Source organism: Pinus tabuliformis, chromosome 5_1, assembly GCF_031772625.1.
Source record: "Pinus tabuliformis cultivar Carrire ecotype Pingquan chromosome 5_1, CPIR1, whole genome shotgun sequence".
Classification (NCBI taxonomy): domain Eukaryota; kingdom Viridiplantae; phylum Streptophyta; class Pinopsida; order Pinales; family Pinaceae; genus Pinus; species Pinus tabuliformis.
In genome coordinates, this window is record NC_142305.1 from 364,088,363 (window position 1) to 364,109,219 (window position 20,857).

The 20,857-nt window shown below is 36.4% G+C and overlaps 1 pseudogene; it reads right to left on the reverse strand.

Moving 5' to 3' along the window:
• LOC149164948 (uncharacterized) overlaps positions 1–19,310 on the reverse strand; it is a 62,697-nt pseudogene extending 43,387 nt beyond the window's left edge.
• Between the last annotated feature and the right edge of the window lie 1,547 nt (positions 19,311–20,857).

Genomic DNA, 20,857 nt, shown 5'->3' on the forward strand with positions numbered 1-20,857 from the left:
CCGTGTAACTAATTTCCTTTCTTTACTGCTTATATTTCTAATCTATCATCCTTTGTTTTTCTTTATTACCTTTATTATTTAACACACAATTTTTATAATATTTTTAAAATAAAATTAATTTTATACATTACTCTATACATCTAATTTTTCCTTTTTATTTTTATTTTTTACTTATTTATTAATTTTTTATTTTATTTATTTATTTATATTATTTTATTTATTATTATTTTATTTTTACTTTTATTTATTTATTTATTTTTATTTTTATTCTTATTTTTATTTATTTGTTTATATATTTTATTTTTATTATTTTTATTTTGTGTTTTTTGTATTTATTTTATTCATTTATTTATTTATTTATTTTATTGTTATTTAATTTGTTATTATTATTTTTATTTTATTTTTATTCATTTAGTTATTTTTATTCACATTTAACTCTTATTCACATTTAGTTACTTATTTTTATTTATTTATTATTTTATTTATTTATTTATTTATTATTATTTTATTTTTATTTATTTATATATTTTTATTTTTATTTTTATTTTTATTTATGTGTTTATTTATTTTATTTTTATTATTTTTATTTTGTGTTTTTTGTATTTATTTTATTTATTTATTTATTTATTTATTTTATTGTTATTTAATTTGTTATTATTATTTTATTTTTATTCATTTAGTTATTTTTATTCACATTTAACTCTTATTCACATTTAATTTATTCATAGAAGCGGTCCTTTGCAACTAATTTCCTTTTAAAAATAATTGACCTTTAATTTTTAAATATTTATTAATAAACTATTATCACTAATTTAAATGATTTATTGGTCTCCTAGATAACTTATCTCCTGTTTTATTATAAAAAATGTTTTGATCCCGGTCCATTAGTCAATATTAACGGTTGGTCAAACTAGCCGTTGGAGGCTCTGCTCGGTCTATATAACATGCTAAGCTGGATCTGTTTCTTCAACTTGCCCTGACGATGAACCACACTGGTTGGTTCGAAACGCGTCGACAAATGAGATTCCATGTGATTTTCGCCGAAATCTTTCTCTAACTTGATATGGATCACAGAAGCCTAAACTCTATTAAGGAAGCCAGTGGCAAAGACCTACCAGAAGAGAGAGGAATCCAGCAAGGAACCAAGTGCAAGACAGAGGTTGGTCTCCTTATTCTTCTCTTATCTTTTTCTCATAAAGGAAAACGAAAGTAGGTTTTAGTGTGTTTGCTTCTAAGGAAGCTACCAGCCTTAGTGGGACTAGGAGCTCTGTATAACACTAGTTTTCCCGATAACAGTAGCATTAACCCTAAATATGGATGGTGTGATGGACCAATGGTGATATGACTAGTGAATGGAACAACCCAACCCGACTCGGATGCAGAGTGAAAGTGTCATGTTCAAGAGCGACTTGCTACCAATACATTTTCTTCAAGTTTTCTTCCCAAATTTTCCCTAGTCATCGTTGACCAGTACCTCTTTATTTTTTTCAAGCTTGAGAAGGATAACATATGCTTTTTCTATAATTTACCCTTCGGGAAAACCCGTCGCTATATTTTAACGAGCCTAGTGACAGTGAAACTCGTTCTTGTCTGTATGGACAAGTTTGTCTCTATTCAGTTTTAACGAGTTTAATGACAAAGATAACTCGGTCCTTTTCAATTTTAGAGAGTCTGAAAGGGACATAAAGGAAACTCCAATAATCCTTTTTCGTCATATAATCCCTTAAGTCTGAAAAAGTATAAAATAATACAAAATGGATGAATTTTCGGTAATTTTAACAAGCCGAACAAAACAAGCGCTCGATCCTTTTGTGTAATAATCCCTCAGGTCCAGAAAGATTAAAATCTAGAAGAGGGATAACACTTCTGGTCGCTTTAACGATCTGGAGAGGCCAATTGCTCGGTAATCTTTTCATGTTTTACGAGTCAAGTGAAAAGAGCTTAAAGGAGACTCGTTTTTGAGGAACGAGTGATAATTTCGGGTAGCAGCTAATTCCGGGTAAGGTTTGGAATTTTCCAATCACGGCAGTGTCACAAGGATGGCTAACAAGATCACTCTTCGTAGTTGTTCCTCAAAAGGGGTAAACAATCAAATGGAGGTGAATGATCGGATAAAATAGAGTGGAGGTGATGATGAGAACACCACCAGGGCTCAAAAGCTGATGATAATGCATTCACAATGGTTATTTACCGGAAATTGGTTCAATTTTTAATGAGCTTAAACTCTGGGGGAATGTTTGCTCATTGCTTCTGTTTAATTTTTAACTAGCATGAACTCCACATAAAAACTGCTCGTGCTAGTCGTATAATAAGGATATCTCATCTAAGATACATTTTTTATGGAGCTTGCACCTTTCAAAGCTTTGCCCTGGATCCTTTCTTTATGCAAGTTTGGAACGACCAATCCTATGAGTTTAAAGGGTTTGATAATCTACAAACTAAGAAAATAAATGGTCGCTCTTCACTTGCATGCAAAAAGGTTTGCATGGCCCCAGGTATAGTGAAAAATTTCCAGGTTACCATATAGAAATTCCTGCTTTCGCAAGATAGTTTCCATCCACACCGCAGATAGAAACACTTCCTAGCTTAGTCTGTCTAGACTAGGGTGGTTCTAAAACCCAACCTCCTAACCTTGACGAAGGAATCTTATTCCGGTCCAATCCTGGACGGGTATCGGATCAGTCATTTTCCTTCGTGGAAACCTACTCTATACCTAGAGTTTCCATGCCGGAGCAGGCCAAGGTGCATGCCCCCTGGGATTCAATCATGTCCTCCCGAATCACTCACGCTCATGAGGTGGATGGACTGGATATTGATGAGACATTCCTTGCGTGAAAAGACCATTTAGGGATGGTATTGGACTATTGGTTATGTGTGAGCTGGGAAACAATAGCTGGTCTACGAGCTTGACAACTCTACCTTCATGCGAAAAACACATTACTGTAAAGAGTGGGGAGACAATGGCTACCATGCTATAAATATAGTCGCGTCCAAGGAGTAGATTATAATCTAGAGGTCCTCGGACTACCATTACGTTCATGTAAATGGTTTTCCTTCTCAATGTTATGGGCACATTGGGAAGGGTCCCTAACGGTCGACTGGTTCCTTTGTCGAAGCCTGTTAGATTTCTCATCTCAGGCAGAAGCGATGGCGAACCAATCGCTTCCCAAGAAATTGACGAAAGGATACTCACAGAAGCCCCTTCATCTATGATGGTACCAACCATGATCATTTTGTAATCTTGTACAATGATTCGAAATGGTACATTGGCCGGTACCCGAGGTCTACCTAGTAGATTCCAATCGAAGGAAATGACTAGGTTGCTTGGAGGTGGGACCGAATAGACAGTCGGATATGACTCTGACGAGCTTCCTTCCTACGGTAAAGGAACGTGTAGACTGCCCCCATGTTCATCAGAGTCTGTGTTTACGAAAGGAATTTGGACGGTGTCGTTCTCATTCTCTTTGGTGATTGTGTCATCTGAAGATGGACCTTCTGAAGACAAGACCGGGTCGACTGCCACCTCAACCTTTTGACTTTCGTCTGGTATGGGTTCAGTGGGTTTATCCTCAATGACAGATGCTTCAACCGACAACAATGGTGTGTCGGTCGGATTTTCAACTAGCGACGGACTCAGCAAGAGTTTCTTATATCCAGGAGGAAGCCGTAGCAGTGAAGCCGAACGGTCATCCAAAACTCTTTTAGCTTTGTCTAGGAAGGGACAATGGTGGACGACGTGATCTCCTTCACACAGTTTACAAGGAAATTTACATTTCCCTTTTTATCCAAATGCTTCGCTTTCACTAGTTGATGGTGTACTTTCAACATGGTCTTCAGAGGTTGATGACACCGGGTTGTGCAAATGAGGAGACCAGTCCCTTAAGATCTGAGGGATGCAGGGACAATCGCGGTGGTAGTGGTCTCCTTTGCAAATGACACATGGAGATTTAGGCTTAGATGGTGCAATGTGTGGATTTTCACTAGATGATACCTGGTTACCCCTTTTCGCCTTTGTCTCCTTCTTCTTTTTCTTTTTCTTCTCCTTCCCCTTCTTCTCCTTCTTAGTTACTTTATTTTGGGCCTTACAAGATTTATCAAGTGAAGAGGAAGGAGGAGAGGGACAATCAGATGAAGTAGAAGGTTGGGGGGTAACTTTAGTATCATCCAGTTGCTGACTTGATTGTTCAGGAATCACGGTGTTTTAAACGACGGAGGTCGAGAAGAGCCATATTGGCAAGCCAATCATCAATCCTGGAAGTGACAATGTGGCGAAATGAGGTGCACCAACATCTCCCCAAGAGGAGAAAGGACTAGGATTTCATCCAAGGGGAACTCCTTGGTTGGTGGACTCCATTTTCCTCAGCCTAAGACGAACGTGAGAATGGTGATATTATTCTGATTAAAATAAATTTTAGATGCTTTGACACAACTTGTTTTTTCAATTTTTAAGAGTTAAGAAAAAACAAAAGATGACTCTAGTCGCCTTCGATTTGTAATGAGCCTGAAGTGACAAGTTCTCAGATGGACCTTTTCCTTTAAGGAGTCTGAAAAGGAACGAAAGAGACTACTCTGGAAATCTAGATAGAGGGATTACCAAACCAATCGCAAAACTGTAGAATACTTTTTATGGTACGACAGTCAATCTTCCTGAATGCTATGTTCAGTGCATTGCGATAGGGCGGCAGACACGGCTTCCTATGGATAAAGGATATAGCCTATTGTGGTCTTCTAATATATACTCGATGGTACGTGGGAGCACAAGTCTGTACTGGCACTTGTCGTCTCAAAGAGGAGGAATCACCCAACCAACAGTGAAAGCGACAGTTACCAGGCTTTACGACACCAGAATACGTCTCTAGCCTAGACTTCTAGATGTTGTGCATTAGGTTCCAAAGCATTTTTAGGTTCATTAACTTTATTTTGTAGTTGATCTTTCTAAAGAAATTTTCCTTTCAGGTTCATCGCATGATGAAAGAGAGATTATATTCTTTCAACATAGAGCAGAGAGCACACACTAGATGCACTATCCTAAATCAAACCAACAAGCAGTCTAAATGCAAATACAGATGCATGTATTTGTTTTCAGCTTTCTTAATGTGTGAATGACAAGAAGAATGCTAAGCACAAATATGAATTATCTTTTCAAAGCGACAGTACTAACAAATTTCTCTTCAAAACGAAAGGAAGATAATAATGACACTTTACTATTTTGAATTGAAAACTGCTTTCGACACTTGAAAAAATACTAATTCAAATCAAATACAAGAGTAACTATATAATCGACCATCAAGAACAATGGAATTCTTTTCTTTGACTGAAAATGAAACTTGCGACACTTTCAAATCAAAAGATGATAGTTCGACTATGCTACTACTTTGTAAAAGAGAACTGAAAATGGCGGAAAATACATAAAAACATTCACAATTATTTTCACAATGGAGGTGGAATAATGGAAAGGAAGGGGGTTTCCACAGTGGTATACTGATCACAGACAGCAAAACTCCTAAATAGAGTTGAAGAAAGTGAACACAAAAACCAAAATCTGAGAGCAGAAGAGGTCTTGTCTAATCAACACACCTGTAACACAGGGAAAGTGTGATGCAGCAAACCTACTGCACATGGGAAGTGCAATGCATCCAGATTCCCAAGTAAAAGGTGCGATGGTCCAGGGACGAGACTTCAACTAGGTTCCAGGTCACAATTTGCAGCTCAGTTCAGGGATTTAGGCTGGGCAAGTGATGTACAGTAAATAGAAATCACAAGGGTTGATCTAATGAGGTTACTAGAGCCACCACTAGGGTAATTAGAAAGTTTTGCAAATCGATTGTTCAGTCTATAAACAAAACCCGGAGATAGAATGAAGTGGCATTAGCAAATGTAGTTCGAAGGCTAGTTGGCTTGACTTCACGCTCCATCTGTAAGTTTATAAAACAAACAAATATAGACAAATAAATAATCTATTCGCTCCCCAGCGGAGTCACCATTTTGTTATCGGGAAATATAGTGTCCACTCGGAGTTTCTAGTCCAACTAATACTGGTAGCTATCTTAGAAACAAACAAACTAAAACTACTTTTGTTTTCCTTTATGAGAAGTAGATCAGAGTGGAATGAAGGACACCAACCTCAATCTTGTGCTTGGTTCCTTGCTCGATTCCTCTCCTTTCTGATAGATCCTTGCCACTTCTCCTTCGTCTACCCAGCTTCAAAGAGCACCTGTGGAATCAAAGCAACATAATACTATAGAAGAACAGAGATCCACGATCATAAACAATATAGGACCAAATGTATATTGACCATACAGATGCATATATCATCAAACATACAAGAATGTGGAGGAAAACTTGAATAGCTTTATTAATATCAAGAATAAGCAAAGAGGATTACAACCAATTGTTCCGACCCAACATCATCCTCTAGCATGAAAGCCCTTCTTTCGCCTCATGAAAAGCTTAGATCACCCAACACTATGATATTTCAACAAGAAACCAACAACACTTCCTTACAAGATAAAAAATTCCAGCCTCTGGATCTCTGGGATGAGGGATCCATATATAGATGATTGCAGGGGGGTGAGTCAGCTTCTGGGATTTTGATTAATGTCCTCTCTCTGATAGTTCTTGATTCCACTTGGAGATTGATGATCTCTTACTCGTCCCTGGGTGAATTCATAGAGGCAAGTGGCACAAGAGAAGTTTCTTGAAGATTCCGTGATCATCCACCTCACAAACTGTCTCTGTCATTTGTACACTCTTGCCCATTGCACCCCATAGAAGGTATTTTCAGTATGCATCGCACCTCCCGTGTGTATTAGGTGGGATGCATTGCACTTTGACCATGGAGCAGGTGAGATGGTCCAGTTTTGACCAGTTCTGAGCAATTTTTCATGGAGAACTTTTGGGAGATGATGTAATCAACTGACATTGTTCTTTTAGGGTATGGAACAACACTTTTAGGTACTTAGGAGCCCTTGTTTTATGGACATGTTTGATTGGGGTTGCAGTGCCCAAAGATGTCTATAACAATTAACAACACCAAAAATTTTAAGTTCTTTAGGGCCTTGGAATAGTTGAGTGGAGAGTTAACTCTCCAAGGCTGCTCAAACTATCAAACATAGATGTTGAATAATGAGTGAAATCTAGAGTCATTAGAAAGACTAGGAAAGCTCTATGACTAGGACTTAAGCACGATGGAGAGTGAAGGAAAGGAAGAGAGATATCCCCTCTCCTACTTGTTGGATCCCACCCCGAGACTGTTCCACTCAGCTTTTGATAAGAACAGGTGCCCTTAGTTGTTATTCCTAGGGATCTCATTGGTGGCTGTGGAGGGAAATCCCATGGCACCTAAGGTAGACATTGCATCACATTCATTAGTACTTCTGGATGGTACCCTTGCAAAGCTTGGGTGCTTGCACTGGCAAAGGCTTTTGTCTGGAGGTTAGCGTAGCTCTTTCTGTTACCTTTTCTAGTAGGCCTGGGCCATCATTATCCAAGACTAATTTTGGAAGGTCCTTGATTTTCAATTTCTTATATTTTGGTGTCTGGTCCTCATCACCAGTAGTAGAAATACTTGGAAGTAGCTTGATTGACTGTATATTTTAGGTACTTTGTTAGAAAGTGCTCTTTGCTCCTAGTTGGTCTAACTTTATAAACAAAATGATTATTTAATTAGTTCTCTTAAAAATAATTAAAAGTGGTTGATCAACCAATTCATCATTCTAGGAGGGTTCATGGGATTTCACCTACGAGTGTTGAGCCTTCTTCTAGAAGGCGTAGCAGCAATTCTACCTGCTATTTCCAATCAGTACCAGCAGATGCAATGGAGATGGATCCTCTACTTGAATTGATTGATTCATAGAACAGACCTGGTATAAGTAGAGATTTGGAGAGGAACACTCTAGTCCTTTCTAGATTCCTCTTCCAAACGGAAGACGCTATAGATGTTGAAGAACTTCTTGAGTCTCCATTGACTCCTAATTCTCATTTTCCTCCCAATCATCCAGACATTTTATTATACATCGAGACTCTAACCCACAAGCCTTCGAGCCCAAGTCTATTTTGATCTATTCCTTTCATGGCCACTTCTGGGAGCATGGTTTCAACCATGAGTGCTACTAGTATGCAAACTCATTTATCAGTACAAGGAGTGGGTACCATTTCCATACCTTTAATCACTCCTAGCACTACAATTTTTGGCTCTACCTCCATTCCACCTTCGAGGGGGGCACCCAATATTTTTCCTCTTGGAACTAGTTCTTTCCCCTTTGGAATGCCGATCAACACACTTCCCTTGGTTCTGTTAATTTTTCCATCTGCTTCCTCCACATATATGACTTCCATGGCAAGTGGGTCAAATTATATTTAGGGTTTCCCTTTTGGGAGTGGTCATATACCACATTCTAACCCATCTTTAGGATCAATACCTTTTCCCTCCACCGGTCAAAGATATAATCCTATCCAAGGATGGACTAACCCACCTGTCAGCAAACTTGGAGCGAGGAATCAATTCTCTTTTGGCCAGCAGGGGAATAGATTGTATTCCTCTGTGAGTTCATTCCAAAGTTTTCTCCCTATGCTCATGCATGGAACCCTTACCAAGGGCTCTCTGCTCCATTCAACATCTCTCTAGGGGGGAATTTCACTCGATATGGAAATTTTTCTGCAGGAGTTGGGCAGAATCCAATTTCTTCTAGGCCACAAGGTTCTCCTTATGGTTTAGGTTTTTCTATGAAGTACTTTAGGCAACCTGGTGATTTCACAAATCTAGGGTATTATTTTCATAACGTCGGAAATTCTGCCTAGACCAAGTGGAATCCATAAGATCCTTCGTGCTTATCTTTCCTGAAAACATTAAACTTGCTAGATCTATCCAAATTGACTAATGATTTGATCCGATATAACCCAGACTAGCCTCCAGTTCCAACCAAAATTCCATCGGATATACCCAAATTTGAAGGGAAGACTGGTGAAGATCTGGGATCATATAACCACTTTCCACTTATGGTGTTTGTCAAAGTCCCTAATAGATGATTCAATTAGGTTGAGATTATTTCAACATACCCTAACTGGGAATGCCGCTAAATGGTATATTGAACTCCCAGGGGGCACCTTCACTTTGTTCGGTGATTTGGCTACTATAGTTTTAAACCATTTTCAGTTGTTTGTTCGTTATAATGCTGGAACTGAGCTATCGGCTAATTTCCACTAGGACTAGGAAACCCACATTTCGAATCATATCCAGGAATGGAGGAGAAGGAAGAGGCTCATTAAAGTCGATATTATGCAATAACTCCTTCTTGAATGGTTTCTTAAATCTTTGTAACCCAAGATTTCTAAGGGCATATCGCTCTTCGATGTATTCACTGAAGACGAGGATATTTTTAGAGCCCAACAACTAGAACTTATATATTCTCAATTTGTGGCTCTTCAGAAAATTTTGCCCGATTCTCCTAGGTCGAAGCTTGATTTAGCCAAGCTGAAGTCAGGTCCCCATCCCGATGGGCTAGTCGAATCCATTGTTACTAACTCGGATAACCTACTAAATCAATTGCAACAGTTGTCTTTACAAACTGCTTCTTCTATGCAGCATTCTCCATCAGCGCCTATGCCTCCTCAACCTTCATCTATAAATTTTGTTCAAACTTATAACCCCAAAGGAATCCAACAATCTGATGGGAAGAAGAAAGAATGTGGTAGGAAAAAGAATCAGGATGGGAAGCGTAATGAAAACAAACCTGGCAATGATGTTGGAGGGGGTAAAAAAGAGTCTAAGAAGAAACTAAAGTTTCCATGCAAGTTATGCAATGGTGCCAATTTGACTAATCTTTGCCCTAAGATTCAAGATTTTCGGCTCTTGTTGGTTTAATAGGGGTCTTCTAGCTCCCAGGCTATTGTAACTAACCATTTTCCCTAAGGGCAACAGTTTTTTGCTGGCACGAATTCTAGTACCGGTACCCCCGTTGGGGGAAACTAGGAAGGGGAAAATACATAAAATGTTTACATGATGAGTTCACATATTGACATTGCTACATGGTCACATGATTATGGTGAATCAGAATCGTCAAAGGCTAAATGTACTCCTGATGTTTCAAAGCCACTCCATATTGAGAGGCCCATAGTTGAGTCTATACCTCATATGATGAAAGGCTTCGAAAAACGCTCGACCATTAACCCTAATGCTAAGGCAACCCAAAAATACTCTATTGTAGAAGATTTGGCTCAGCGTCCTTGTGCTATGTCAGCGTTAGAGGTACTCCAATCGTGCCCAACACAAAGGAGTGCATTGCTTGCTGCGATCAAAGCAGTTGATCCAAAAAAATCTCTTGTTCTTACATTCGATATGCCAAACATCAAGAAGAGACTCCCACATCATATGGATTTTCAAATCAAGTCTACATATCAGAAAACTAATATCTTTCTAACTATAGTTGATGAGGGAGCTTCCACAAGTGGAATGTCTATATCATGTTGGAAGGATATTGGATTGCCTCAAGTTGTTCCTTCACTTACTCTATTAAAAACATTTGATGGTCATTCTCATAGGCCGCATGTAATTATTCCCAAGAAGGCTATAGAGAATTTACGAGTTGGAATCTACTCTTCCTTAATGGGTACCTCTGACTTCCTACTCCTATAGCTATACTTAATGCAATTTCATCCTCCAAGGCACCTTCTCGAAAAGAGTTATTTAGAACTCATTATTTTTCACTTCTTGGCCCTAATGAAGCATTTATTTAATATGAAAATTTTAGAAGGTGGATTTGTTACTGATAATTCAAATGAATTTAATACAGTTACCAGTCAGTTAAGTTCTGTAGGGGAAAATTTTGATGATGAAGTTAGGGCTCTGTTATTTCTGTGCTCATTGCCAGAAAGTTGGAATGGTTTAATTATGGCAATTAGTAAATCTGTCTATTGATCTAGTACTTTAAATTTTGATGATGTTGTCGGTGCAATCCTTAATGAGGAAATGCGATGGAAAAGCTCCGGTGAGACATTAGGTAATGATTTGACTGCAAAGACTTGGGGAAGAAAAATAGAAAGAGGAAAGAGCCATGGATATCGTAGTAAGTCAAGAAAAGGTGGATCAGTCCAGATCAGGGATATCGTGCTAGAAATGTGCGAAGAAAGGACACCTAAGGAAATACTACAAGTCTCGGAAGGGAAAAGAAGGAGATGCACAACAAGAAAATAATCATGAAGCGAATGTAACATGTGATGTGTTGCAATATGCTTTGATTCTTTCTTTAGAAAACATTATTGATGCTTGGGTGGTAAATTCAGGGGTCTCATTCCATGCCACACCTGATAGGAAACATTTTCATGATTATGTTCAAGGAGATTTTGGACGGGTTCGATTGGGTGATGATAAACCCTATAAAATCATTAGAATGGGTATAGTTTTCATAAAACAACAGAATGGAAATAAATGGCTATTGATGGAGGTAAGGAATGTTCCAGATCTAAAGAAAAATCTTATTTTAATAGGGTAGCTAGGAGGTGAAGGTTGTGTGACTACTTTTATAGATAAAACCGGGAAGGTCACTAAAGGATCCAGGGTAATAACAAAAGGAGAAAAGGTTGGTACATTGTATTTATGCAATGGTATTTCTAATTCTGTTAATTCTTTAACCTCTATGGGAGGATATATGACACCGTGGCATCATAGGCTTAGGCACATGAGTGAGAAGGGGATTTAGATTCTTCACTCAAGAAATTTGTTGCCAAGTTTGAAGCATGTTGGTTTAAAATTCTGTGAGAATTGTGTTTATGGAAAACATAAGAGAGTCAGATTCCTCAGAGTTGGGAAAGAAAAGAGGAGTGAAAACTTAGAGCTTGTGCATATAGATGAATGGGGACCTGCTCAAGTATCATCTCTTGGTGGCTCTTATTATTATGTTGCTTTTATTGATGATGCAACCAGAAAAACATGGATTTATTGTATTCAAAATATATCTTATGTATTTGATAATTTCAAGAAATGGAAAGCTTTGGTTGAAAATGAGACAGGAAAAAGGTTTAAGTGTCTCAGATCAGACAATGGAGGTGAATATTGCAGCAAAGAGTTTGATAGCTATTGTTCAAAGAATGGAATTCACAGAGAGAAGACAGTTACAGGAACACCACAAGAAAATGGTGTGTGGGAAAGGATGAACAGGACAATCATGGAGCGTGCAAGGTGCATGAGATTGCATGCATGATTGCCTTTACAATTTTAGGCAGATGCTATAGATACTATTGTTTATCTAATAAATAGAGGGCCTTTAAGTTCCTTGGATGGTGGTATTCCAGAGGAGGCATAGAAATGTAAAAAGGTAAACTACTCATTTTTAAAAACTTTTGGTTGTGAAGCCTTTCTCCACATTAAAAAAGAAAATAGAACAAAGGTTGAGGAACAATCAAAGAAATGTACCTTTATTGGATATGGTGTTAATGATTTTGTTTATCGATTTTATGATTATGGAAAACATAAAATCATTAGGAGCAGAGATGTCGTATTCAATGAAAAGTTTTTGTATAAGGATCAATTGCAGGAAAAGAAACAGGAAAAAGAAAACAGAGAATACACAGTGCTTGACGAGATCACAGAAAAAGTGATGGTGCCTAAAAATCATAATGATCAACATCTAGAACAATAACCACAACAACAACAAACACCTCAAACACCTGAAAGTGGTGCTAGAAGATATACCAGGATAAGTAGACCTCATGAACGATACTCTCCTTCATTATATTATGTATTGTTGACTGATGCTAGTGAACCAAAATGTTATGAAGAAGCAGTACAGGTAGAAACCAGGAAAAATTGGGAGCAAGCCATGAAACAAGAGATGGACTCCTTAGCACATAACTAGACTTGGGACTTAGTCAGGTTGCCTACAGGTAAAACAACATTGTAGAATAAATTGGTTTACAAGTTGAAGGAAGAAGATGGAGGTAGAAAAAGGTATAAAGTTAGACTTGTGGTGAAAGGGTTTGCACAGAAAAACGGTATAGAATTTGATGAGATATTTTCTCCTGTTGTTAAAATGACTTCAATCATAACTATTTTAAGTCTAGTAGCAGCTAAAGATTTACATCTGGAAGAGATATATATGCAGCAGCCACAAGGATATGAGATAAAAAGGAAGGAGAAACTAGTGTGCAGGTTGAAGAAGAGCTTGTATGGCTTAAAACAGGCTACAAGGCAGTGGTATCTAAAATTTGACAGGTTTATGTCTTAAAAAGGTTGTACTATATGTCACTCTAATAATTGTGTTTATCTCAAAATGAAAAATGATGGAAACTATATTATATTGTTATTTTATGTAGATGACATGCTTGTTGTAGGTTCTAACATGCAGGAAATAAATGTGCTCAAAAGAAAATTGGCGAACTCATTTGCAATGAAGGATTTAGGTGCTACAAAGCAAATCCTTGGTATGAGAATAACTAAAGACATGAAGAATTGAAAATTAACATTATCTCAAAGTTAGTACATAGAAAAGGTGTTGAAAATGTTTAATATGCAGAATGAAAAAGCAATTAGTATACCTTTGGCTAGCCATTTCAAATTAAGTAAGGAGAAGTGTCCCAAGGCTCAGGAAGAAATGGCTCATGTGTCTAAAGTTCCATATGCATCAGCACTTGGAAGCTTAATGTATGCAATGGTCTGTACAAGGCCTAATATTGCACATGCAGTGGGAGTTGTAAGCGGGTACATGAACAATCTAGGGAAAGAACATTGGATGGTGGTGAAGTGGATTCTCAGGTATTTGAGAGGTACCAAAAATCAAGCATTATGCTTTGATGGTTCAAACATTGCTCTATAGGGATATTTTGATGCAGATATGGTGGGTGATAGAGACAACAGGAGGAGCACAACAGGGTATGTGTTTACTATCGATGGAACCACTATTAGTTGGGTCTCAAAACTGCAAAGTGTTGTTGCACTCTCAACAACAGAAGTAGAGTATGTTTCTGCTATAGAGGTTAGTAAAGAAATGATTTGGTTACAAAGGTTTCTAGATGAATTAGGTAAGAAGCAGGAGTTGGGCCGGTTATATAGTGACAACGAGAGTGCCATACATCTTGCAAAGAACTCTGCATTTCATTCCAAGACTAAACATATACAGCTTAAGTACCATTCCATATGGTCAGTGTTGGAAGATGGATAGTTGAAGCTGGAAAAGATACACACTAGCCATAATCCTATAGATATGTTAACAAAAGTTGTAACTAGGGAGAAACTGAGAATCTACTTAGTTTCAGTTGGTCTTCAAGTATGATGAAGAAGATGAGAAATAGCCAGGTCCAAAATGGAGTCATTGTCTAGCAAGTGAAGTTGCGGTGGAGTTGCTATAATCAGTCTCCAAGTGGGAGATTGTTAGGTGTGGACCCTGATTATATTATGTATTCAAAGGTATCACCACATTGGACCCCAGCTCATAATGGGGCAACAATGTCGCTCATAAAATATTCGCTGCAGGGAGGTCCATGCGGGGCAACTGTGACCTTTGGGAGCCTCCCCTGTCGGGGGGATCGGGGCAGCACCCCAAAAGCTAAAAATAGATGTAAAATTGCCTTGTAACATTTTGTAATTCTATAGTCAACAGGGAAAATTTTAAGAACCCCCCCTAAATTTATAAATATAATAAATGGGCGAATCTCCATGGTATATAGGAAAAACGGAAGGCGATTTTATCAATAATATAATATGTATATATAATTTTTTGGCGAATCTCTCACTAGGCATGGCGAATATTTTACTCAATTATAAAATCTTGTAAGATCTTGGCGAGTCTTTCACTAAATAATAAAACTTTGTAAAGTCCTAGTGAATCTTAGTATAGGCTACATGCTGGTTTAATTCCCCCATTTAAATAGGCTACATTCCAGGTGAATACCATGGGTCAATACCATGTGCCATTTTGGTGAATACCATGGGTCAATACCATGTGCCATTTTTATTTTTATTAATTCTAATATTAGGGTTAATAATGGTTTTTTGCATGGTATTAATAACAATCTAGTCCATGGTATTTGTCCCATAGTATTTTGGCCATAGGTTTCACCTAAATATAACCCATTTTTTGAGTGTTCGTAAATATAAGGTGACTTATGGAGTAAATATAAAAAAATGTTTTATTTTTTTACCATACCTCTCGTTTATTTATATTTTTATTAATTTACCATACCTCTTTTACAAATATGGTATTTGGCCCATAGGATTCACTTAAATAAAACCTCTTTCTTGAGCCTTCATAAATAGAACGAGGGTGATGGACTAAATATAAAAAGAGGTTTTATTTATTTACGATACGTCTAGTTTATTTATATTTATTTATTTACCTCTTTCTTGAGCCTTCATAAATAGAACGAGGGTGATGGACTAAATATAAAAAGAGGTTTTATTTATTTACGATACATCTAGTTTATTTATATTTATTTATTTACCATACCTTTTGAGTAAGTATAAAAAGACGTTTTATTTATTTACCATACCTCCACTTTACTTATATTTTTATTTGTTTACACCCTTACATGTATATAAGGTGACTTATGGAGTAAATATAAAAAATGTTATATTTATTTACCATACCTCTCATTTATTTATATTTTTATTAATTTACCATACTTCTTTTATAAATATGGTATTTGGCCCATAGGATTCACTTAAATAAAACCTATTCTTGAAAATGGGCGAATGGATTCACTTAAATAAAACCTATTCTTGAAAATGGGCGAATGGAAGGTTGTAAGTCCTAATTTCAAGGGCTAAATTTACCTTTTTTACCCTCTCCCTTAAAATAAGGTGGGCTATTTGAGGTGATTTGTAAAAATGTACTATGATACAAAATATTCGCCCACTAAAAATTTAAAACCCCGTAATTTCGCCAAAGGGCGAACATTCATCCCTAAAATTATCCTTGATAGTCAATCTGGGACATTCATTAGGTAGAGATCTGATGGTAGAAATTATGTTTAATTTAGGGTTTTTTGCCCTAGAAGGCAACCCCTTGCTATATATGAGGGAATTGTATTGCATCTATATATATTTGTATTCTGAGTGAGGAAGAGAGAGGAGATTGAGAGAGAAGATGGAATTACAGCAGATCTACTGTAGGTTGTATCTCTTCAGTTTGCTAGATAATATAAAAGGAAGGACTGGCTATTTCTCCGTGGACATAGCCCAAACTAGGTGAACCACATATATCTGTGTCTCTCTTATTTTGTGCATTTTCTTTGTTTATATTTGTGCAATATTTTATGTGTTCCATTGCTCTGAATATATTATTTTCTAACAGATACGTCATACCCAAGCCTCAACAATCTTCCTCCATCGATATACACAAGGATGTCATAAAAGGGATGGAGGGCATCTCAAAGAAGGAAACAAAGGTTTCCTATAACTTGTGAGTGTAGGAGGCACAATGATTTCTTCAAACTTGAATGGGGATGTAATCAACTATAATATCAATATCTCATCTCCAGATTAGTTTTTTCAGTTGGGAAACAGTTGGCGCACGGGCTATAGTAGGTGAGTAATAATTAAAACCCATAAAATCCACCCGAATTTAAGGATATTATTTATTTTTTAGTGTTTTAACACATATACGTAGGTTGGGTATAGACTGACCCTCATGTACACGCTTTTTATATAGGGAAAAATAGGATATGGGAAGTAAAACACTGTTTTTTAGAATTTGGACCAAGTTTGGAAAGGAAGGGTTGCCCTAGGGCATAACCAGAGCATCAAATCCACCAAGAGTGATAAATGGTGCTATAACAATGGGATATTTATTTGTGCTTTGCATCTAAATATGAAAAATAGATCAAAACTATTATTTTCTTTTCATTATAATGATCATTATTGTTTTGAGTTTGAGTGGCTGAGGATGGCCACGGGTGTTTGCTCAAATTGGAAGTTTGGTGTTAGAATTCAGTGTGGATTTTCCATTCAAGAATCATATAGCAACTAGAATCTAAAAGTTACATTCCAAAATAATATTATTTGGGGGATTACTAGTGGTGATTGCTACATATTTTCAATGTTAGAATTTTTCTCTAAACCATAGCTAATATATATTACCACATGTCAGGAACAAAATGGGAAGGGAATTGTCTTTGCAATTTATCCACTTATACTATAGTGATCCATAAATATAATAAAAACATTAATACTTTGTTATAGACTAGTTGGCTTATTCATATGTGATAATGGACCCAAATATTAGTTGTTATTTGAAGAAATGCTCACCATACTTAGGAATTCTTAACATCCTCGACCTCTAGCCCTGGACTTATTCACTTAGCCTTCTACATTATCCGGTTATATACATGTATATGAAGCTATCCTATTATTTGATCCTTTTTACTTCATTTAGTTTTACTCTAGACTTAGTTTTAGCATTTTATAGGAGTTTTGTTTGTAGTCCCACATTGTATAAGTAATCTACAACTTGAGCTTTATAGCATGTAACTTAGTTCGCATGATTTTTCCTAAACTTCCCTTGAACGTTAATACTAAGTTTACTAAGGTGTTATTTTCTATGGTGATGTTTTATTTGCTTTGTTTATACAAGTCATCTGGCTACATAATGGCCACTATTTCCCAGCTGAATAAAACTTGTTCGACTTTCTTTCTTTTATGGGGAAAAATGGTATTTACAATATTGTTGATGTTGAGGTATATATCATATAAATCATTTATAGTCTATATTAGTTTATATTCCAGTGTTCATCATCTTTCAAGCCTTATACTTTGCGTTGTATCATCTTTCTTTTTTAGAAAAGAAACTCAATAGTGATGATAAAAAGAAGGAATTAAAGAAAGAGGAGAAAAATAACCCTGGAGCGACAAAATACAAATTAAAAAGAGAGAGAAGAGAATTAGTCTATTGGTACCCGTAGAGCCAATATCCTATGTAAGCCACACACATAGAGATTGATGGTCAAATTTTCAAAGTTGGTGAATTCAACTGCAATGCCTTCGCAACACAATGATAATCTTTTGAAGTGATGAAACAATATTTGATGTCTAAATTATACTCCAACCAATATTACGTTGGAAAATCGTATTGTAATACTTGACATTTTATATAATATAATTTATGTGGTTGAAATTATTTACAGTTGCACTTGATAATCTAGTATTGTAATTAACATATTAGATGAACATGTACATTGTATGACATTTTTTTCAATTTACATGCAAAATCATACTAATTAATTTATGCTAATTAATAATGAACATATAAAATCAATCTAAAACTACTAAACTCATAGTTTATGTTGATTAATGATGAACATAAATAAAATTAATATATGACTAAATTAATTTCTTATAATGATTGTTAATGTAAGTAAATGAAATGAATATGAAACTACCAAAAAGAGATAAATGATTACTACAAACGATAAATTTGTGATTACAAATGGCGACTAAATTTTTCATATATATGACTATTAGTAGCTAATTTACACTACCTTATAACACGACCAAAATTTAGTCATATTTGTTTAGCCATTAATTTCTTTCAGATGATGACTAAAATTTACATATATATGACTATTAGTAGCTACTTTATAGTATCTTATAACTCAACCAATATTTTGGTCATATTTATTTTGTCATTAATTAGTTTTCTCGGGTGATCATTTAATAATATCTTTTGTTGTGTATTTGGTCACTAATTGTGACAACTAATGACTAAATCATTGACTAAATTAATGACCAAATTTATGACTAAATGTACTACTAGACTGTAAAATTGATATAACTATTTGATGACTAAGTTAAAAATGAATAAAAGTTGGTTGTGTTATAAGATATTGTAAATTAACTACTATTGGTCACTCACCAAAAAATAGTCGTTTATATGAAAAATTTAGTCTCTTTTTTAGTAACTGATTAGCCATTTTGTACTAGTGCATCTCTATGTCCATGAATTCTTCCACAGTTCTAAGCGTTATCCTTCCTTTATCACTTCCTGGGGTATTCTCGTTCTCTCCTATGCATGGACACATAGGGAATATCTCTTCTTCCTCTAAGGATTCCTCATTTTATTTTGATACTAAAATGGGTCCATCTTCATTAAAGATACTATATGCATGACCCTCTTTATCTTCAAGGGATTCACATGAACATATAGATAATGAATGACCTATTTCTTTACACTTACAAAAAAGAAATAGCTTACCTTCTGAGCAACAAGATATGCCTTCTGAGACTTCTTCATCACCACCAGGAGTGTGATCAACAACAATTTCTCCATGTTCAGGTTCATTGCTATGGTACTAGTAGGGCTCCTCATCCTCTTCTTGAGCGACATGGCTACCTCGACCACATAGACATTACAGTATATCTAACACTTCCATTGCTGACACAAAATGCCTCACTTTATCAGCATCCGGCTTAGATAGCCTTCTCATGATGACCTCCTTGGCTTTTACATTCTGCTCATTATTTTCTCTATAATATACGGAGAAACTCATATCATCATCCACAGACATCAAATAGGCTTTTATTCTAACCTTCTAGATTTCATACCATAGCTCATGGTCTAGTCTGTATAAAAATGGAACTCCTTCTGTTGTTCTCCAAGGTTGATTATCCATTGTTTCCCTTTGATCTACCTTCTAGCGACTAAGTTATTCCAGAAGAAACGTGGCTCTAATACCCATTGTTGGAAACAATTATAATACTAAGAGGGGGGGAGTGAATCAGTATTAAGGCTAATTTTAAACTTTTGTGGCTATTTACTTTTCTTATTCAAGCATGGCACTGATCCATATAATCAATAGCAATATGAAACATGGTAGCAACATGAAATAAAAATACAAGAATACACACCATGAGTATCATAAACATGAGACACAAGGTTTTTCACATGGAAACACTTTCAGGAAAAACCACCAAGATTATTGTTGTTATTGATATAAAATAAGAGAACCTACTCTCTTACATCAATCTATTTTGTGAGCACCTACTCACAGGAAGCACCAACTCCCTTTAATTTTCTATTAGCATAGACTAGCTGGAAGCACCAACACCTCAATCCTTCCAAAGAACACACTAGATATGGAAGCACCAACTTCCTAAATGTAGGCTCCAAGCCAAACTCAAATAGGAAGTCAATGTTCTCTATAATTTGGTACCCACTCTTTCTGACATCAACTCTGTTGTTCATAGACATTGGCCCACGTAGCACTCTCTGCACCTTTGCTTGCTCTTCAGCAACACACTTATCTTCTCAACAACAGTCACTCACCCCATTCCATGCATCTCTCTATTCTCTTCAATTCATCAACACTCAACTCTCAACCTTTTTCTCTTCCACAACACAGACTCAGCTCTCAACATTCTTTCTCTGCACAGGCACTTCAACCTTACACAAAGCTCACAAGAAGCTTCCTCTTTACACACAGAGCACAGGCAACATCAGCCTTTCTCACACAGTGCAGCTCTTGGGGTCTCTTACCTCTACATAGGAACTCTCGGCCTTTCAACAAAACAGGCTCTCTCTCAGCCTTACATAGCAGTTCACTCACATAAAGATTTTTTCAATTAGATCTCACTGGAAACTATGCTACTTCCCCCCATATTTCTCATCTGAGCTCCTGGGTTTTGTTCCTCTGCTGTTCCTCATTTGATGCTACCACATTGTCTTGTGTTCACATTGCGTGGGTGTACTTTGACATGGCTCTTCATTCTTCTACTATTTATAACTTGATCTTTGCCACTTCATCAACCATCAAAATGGGCACTTGAAATTTTCTCCATACTGAGAATGAATTCCCAGTCCACCTGCTCACACAAACTAGGCATAATCCTCTCTGTGAGCAACTCTCCTGTCACCAAGGCTCTCCATGCTTATTC